Raw genomic sequence first — 6,195 nt, 5'->3', positions numbered from 1 at the left:
CAAATCACATGTCAAGACTTCTCTTCACTAAATATTGGACTGTATTGTTATTTGGATGAAGCCATGCAGTTAGGAATAATAAAAGAGGTCAAATTGAAATCATATTTTTCATTTGACATACACTTAACATGTTATGGTAGCCACAACCTTCCTGGTTTTGGTTAATCATTTCTTTTTATTGATACTTTAGTTTATTGTTTTCTGGAAAACTGAACGTTGAAGGAAATGCATTCAGTTTTACCTGATATATAAGCACATAATAATGATGGCAGCCTAAATTTGTTGGAAACACTTTTATTATACTCCACATTATCACAGTATATTAGGTTCATTGTGCCATATATAATGCTGAAAAAAATGGAAATGCTATAAATACCCAATAATACAGGATTGATTATTGGTAGGAGAAAATTATGTCATTACGTTAAGTGAAAAAAAAAAATTACAAATTACGTGTACACTACACAATCTCAACTAAATATATGACATAGACAAGTATAGAAAAAGACCTGAAAAAAATGCCAATAACCATAGTTCTTGGTGACAGGCTTATGGATTGAATTATGATTTCATCTTTTTATTTGTATATGATTTCCAAATGTTTTACATTGAATATACATTAATAATCAGAAAAGATATTATAAAAAGCATACAAGGTACTTTCTCCTAAGAAAAGCGTTTGTTAATCTATTAATAGTTTTGGTGACTTTGAGCAAGAATATAAGTTGATATGAAGTATACTGAGTTATCTTTTTGACAAGCTTTTATGAAATTTAGAAAGAGATAGTTCAGGAAAGTCTTCCTCCCCCATAAGATACCTTTGGAGACACTGATAATTTGTTGCCTAGATACTTAAATTATGTCCTAGATGATCTCCCTGACTTTATTAACCTCTGCCTCCCTCCCTCCTTTCCTTCCTTAATAAATATTTATTGATTTATATCTCTTTTCCAGGTGTTCAGAATGGGAATTGCGATAGACATCCTGGTGGAATTTGTAGCCTAGGAAGACAGACAGTCAGTGAACAAGCAAGGAAATGTGCAGTGAACATGCAAATAATATCGCAACTGTGAGGGTGCACCTGAGGAACGGTGAACCATGGAAAGCAGGGGCAAGCAGCCCTGCCATTTGTAGAGTGAGAGAGAAGCCTCTCTCACTCTACAAATGGCATCACTCATTTGGCGATGACATTTGTGATGAGACCTGAAAGCGTAGGAGGAAACTAATGGGTTCCACCCAGTGTGGGAGGATGCCCTAGGGAGTATGCTGGGAGTGTCTCCACGAGACCAACTTGCCATTCCATCCTAAGAGTGCCTCACACACAGGAGACACTTAAATATTTACTGAATTTGCTTGACTTGAAAGATATGTCATTTAAGTCTTAAAAACTGTAGGACCTAGGCTGACTGAGTTAAACTTTATCAGTCAATAGTTCATCTTAATCCTGCCTCTGAAAACTGCCTGCCTGCCATGAGGTCTATCTTAGAACCAGACAGACCAACACACTGGTCCTAAATGTTGAAGGCTTTCCTCTAGAGATGTAGAGACTTGGGATAGTTTAAAATGCATTCTCCATTTAAATGGAATGAAAGCGTATCTCTTTATTGTGCCTTGATGTCAAGTCAGCGATAAATATGGATATCAGACTATGCAAAATTATTCCTGCATTCCTGTCACTATGTCCCAATCAAACTTCTAAACACTTTAACTCGATGTTCAATGATCAGTTAGGATTGTCCACATACGTGGCTAGCTGCTTATAATTCTTCATGTTTTTCCTCAATGAAAATACTTGGCTTAATCTCAAAATCATCAAAAAGACTAGACATAGGTTGGTCCAAACCACTCATTCTTTTGGTAGCAATTACTTTCCACCAAGAGGATGCCCACCCAGCTGGAAGAAAGCTGAAAGAGTGAAAGAATTTTTGCCTTGATTGATGCCAGGAATGACTCTGAGTTATTTTTTCCCCACCGGATTGATCAAATCAAGCCTTTCTGCCATTAAAAATATAAACAGTACTATGTCCCTCAGCGTGATGAGGGCCATGACAGATCTACTATGGATGAGGAACATCAGACACTCTCAAATAACATCAAATTTAAGAACCCAGAAAAAAATATACTGTGTGATCATGAGTGATAGCATCGATTCCAGAGAAGAGAGCCTAGATAAAGAAGGTCAGTGATGATGAATATGTGAAATGATGAACCTTCCACCTCCAATAAAAACAAGATGCTGATCATGAAACTATTATTTCCAGTGTCTGGTATTTAAAAATCTTAAACAAATCACTATTGCCTTCCAGGCACGTATAATTTATCCTACTTGTATCAACAGTAAGTTCCTTTTCAGGTTTTTTTTTCCACGTTAACTTCTTTTTAACATGGTATTATTTTCCTTAAATGGCATTTCTACTGACAACTACATTGAATGCACTGTATAATTAACATGTCTTCAGTTTCTTTTTCTACAGTTCTTTTTAATTACAAAATAATACCCTTCTGAAGAGCGCATCTTTGGTATCTTAACCATCGTTGGGTCAATATAGCAGTGTGTGCTCATTATCAATATATTTTAATTATTTCATTCTTTCTAATGCCACATTTTTTGATTTCCATGAATTGCCAGGTAATTACGTTTGCATCAGGATAAATAATTAACGTTCTCTGGAGCAGAACGACCATTATATTCCTTTTTCCTTTTTTTTTTTAACCCTGGCAACATAATAAATAGACAGGCATTTACCTGGATTAATTAAATGTGGTCTTTTTGGGGGCAAAAGCAACATTTGATGATTCCAGAATTGTTTTTTACCAAGCTCAGAATTTTCCAGAACCAGAGTTTGTGGCCTCCTAACTTCTCTTTAAACAGAGCAACTCTGTTTTGTTTACATTTCTAAATTATCCTCTGTCCTTCTTCATCCCCTAATTCACCACTCTCCCTCGGCCCCCAAAGCAGAGTGTAGGTTGTGAAGACTAAGAGTGCGAAGGCTATTTATATATGTAAAATTATTATATTATTTCCTTATATTATACATGCAAAAAATTACAAAATTATTTTACTATATAAAATTGTTATAGTAGAAAATAAATTCTGCTAAGTAAATTCTACTATATAAGGCAACAAAAACATGAACAATTTCACAAACATCTGTTAGCAAAACTTGTGCAAGCTCACAAACAAAGTAACAAAGTGAACTAAGGTAAGGTTCAGCAGGTGATACTTGAGAGAAAAGCCAGGAGCTGGGTGAACATAGCAAAGTGTGTTGTGGCAAAGATTTACAATAAGTTTCATTTCTTCATTGTTAATTGGAAAACTGCTGTTTAGCAATTTGCCGATATATCTTCCTTGAAACTACTCTTTCAAGAGGAGAGGAAAAGTCCTACGGCATTAGCTGTGTGACCATTAGACACATTACTTAAGCTCTCTGTGCTGCAGCTTTCTCAGCTGTAAACTAGGGCTGCTAAGGGTGCCCAAGTACAGACTTTTATAATGCCGGGTTTGTAATGCCCGTTGTTATTTGAAGAAGGCTTTTAAACTCCTACAGTTCTTCGAGCTTAACATCTCAACATCTCTAATAATTTCTCAAATTATTAACAGAAGCTTCAAAGATTCTAATGGTTTTGGTCATTCTTTCGTCTGTGCTCGATCTTAAAGATCTCTGATGAACTACCGGATGTAGAAGAGAATGCTGTGCTCCAGAAACTCTGAATCGCATAGAACAAGATGAGAAAACTTCCCTTCTACTTTCATCCAACAATACAACTTAAACTGTTTTACTTTTAAATTCTCAGTTTCCTGGTTTTATCTTTTTTCTTCCTCCCTTTGTATTATTTAAAAAGTCTAATAAATGTGTTGCTAATTCCTTTCAATGTCCCTCTATCTGCTGATTATTGGCTATGTGCCAATGATACAGCATTGAAGCACCTATTCTGATTCCCGCCTTTACAACAGTGTTACACTGGATACAGCCAAGCACTTGCTTTTATTTTTGATAAGTCGATATTTCTATATGTAAGGAATAAATATCAAGTAAGTTGGTAAATCTCCTATTATGATAAAAACAGTCAGCAGAACCAGATTTTCCTTGTAGAAATTATTATGTGAGAGGAGACAGAAGAAAAGCTATTTATTATATTTAAAAGATCATCATAGGAAAGAGGGGGAAATTTACTTTATGCATCTCTGAAATGCTAATCTCAGACTGACTGGTCCAAGTTACAGTCATCACAAATATTGTGGAAAAACAAGTGTGAACAAAAGGTTGAATGTTATGACTTATCTGGAACTACTCTGCCTAGAACTTAAATAGTAACTAATTATGGGCATCTTTAAATGGTATGACAAATAATACCACAGTATTTTATACTCTGTAACCTAGATCTGAATACTTTGAAAAGTTTCTAATCCTGATATGTATTTTACTGAATTAATGTTTATGTAGCTTCAGAATCTTACCTGTCCTAAAGCCACATTAATTGAGCCTTTTATAAATCCTGCTGCAAGCAAAGCAGTCAGTTTTGGGAAGAGCTATTGTCATAGAATTCAGACAATATAATTTATTACTTCTGTTATCATGTCATATTTTATCAGGCATATTCTACATGTTGCAAATGTAAAGAGGTGCATTGTATGGTTTAGGTCCAAACATCTGCTCTTCCTTCTATAACCCTGAAAATGATGCCAACACATCCACTCTTACCATATTGCAATATTTGAAGAAGAAGTTGAAACAAAAACAACAGCTATGAAGTAATTTCATGCTCAGTAATATAAAAGGTGTTTCAATTTTCATAGAAAGACTTTTACACTGGGATGTAGGCAAACTCCAATGTGATTAATTAGATATTGCTGTTCCCTGTGTTTCCAGTTTATTCAAATAAAATTTTTCAAATATTGGTATCTGAGACAATACATAAAAAAATTTAAATGAGTAGTTTACTACCATTTGTACTTTTAAAAGATCTCCCCCGCCAAAATAAAAGCATTTAACAAGGGGGAAATATAAAGAATTATTAAGATCTCAAATATTTTAATCAGCCAACCTGATCCACTGTTTAAGACATAGCATGAACCTCAAGAGGTGTCATTTGGAAGTGATTATAATGTAAACAAACATTGTAAAATAAGATTAGGCAATATAATTTTGATCCTCGCATTTTGTTAAAATCAGAAACTAGGGCAATTCAGGAATATTAGATTTTCCATAGATTTTTAAAGTCCCAACAGTAACATTTCCGTAAAAAGCTTTTTTGTATGAAATCTGTACACTATAAAGACTATTTAGTAAACACGGCTCCCTTTCTTAGAGATGGCTGAAATCGTGTAGCAGCATAACGATTGTAGCAACATAACGATTGTCACCGTTTATTTTGTAAAATCATCTTCTGAGCAGCAAGACACTACTACATTTTACAAGATCCATGACTCGTGATGGGTGTTTATAACCAAATAAAGGATTTAATTATGGATATCTACAGAGTCAAACTAACTGGCTGAGTAAGTTGACACAAACAAAGAGGGGACTTTACACAAATAAGTTTTAAGCTTTGCATCTTAGAAATAAGATGACTTTGCAGTACTATAAGAAGTACCACCATGAAGTTGCATTTTAATGAACTCAACTGTTAAAAACAAATTGAATTGAAGTTTAATTTACCCTCATTTGTCTTTCACTATTCCCCACGTCATTTTCTCACTTTGCTTTTGACTTCATTTGTAAACTTGAACTTTACTCCTACTTAGAAATACAAGTTTTAGGTACTCTGCAAGAAATAACTCAAACTAAAGATATATTTTAAAACATTTTAGAAAAATCTTTGAAATGATAAAGCATAAAAATTTATTTTCTGTTTCCCAATAATATGAGATTACAAATATAATGATGTTCTTTCATCAAAACTGTTCCGAAAAACAACAAAAACCCATAACCAAACCTCCTGGGGAAAAAAAAAGGCTGAGTTCTATCTTTCGCAGGAAAGTAGAGAGTTAAAAAATTCTGTCTGAATAAACATTTTTTAAAATGCTTCTTTCTGAACCAGTGACTATGAGTCAAAGGGAAGCATCAACATTCAGTATTCTGTATTACCCATTTCTTGGAATTTTTTGAAATTATAGAATATGTAGTAGCTGACAGCAAATATTAATTTTTAAATATGAAACCCTATGACAAAATTGTTTACACTCTATAGAGA

General features: G+C 34.0%; 1 long non-coding RNA gene across 1 annotated transcript; it reads left to right on the top strand.

The window, feature by feature from the left end:
- The first annotated feature begins 1,569 nt into the window (after positions 1–1,569).
- LOC104680158 lies at positions 1,570–3,866 on the top strand. The gene is made up of 2 exons (XR_750413.2): positions 1,570–2,178; positions 3,659–3,866. It is a non-coding gene; the product is annotated as an uncharacterized LOC104680158 (long non-coding RNA).
- Positions 3,867–6,195: the final 2,329 nt, after the last annotated feature.

This window comes from Rhinopithecus roxellana, chromosome 1 (genome assembly GCF_007565055.1).
Source record: "Rhinopithecus roxellana isolate Shanxi Qingling chromosome 1, ASM756505v1, whole genome shotgun sequence".
NCBI classification, from domain to species: domain Eukaryota; kingdom Metazoa; phylum Chordata; class Mammalia; order Primates; family Cercopithecidae; genus Rhinopithecus; species Rhinopithecus roxellana.
The sequence above is the reverse complement of the archived record's forward strand: the minus strand, read 5'-3'. Positions and strand labels throughout refer to the sequence as shown.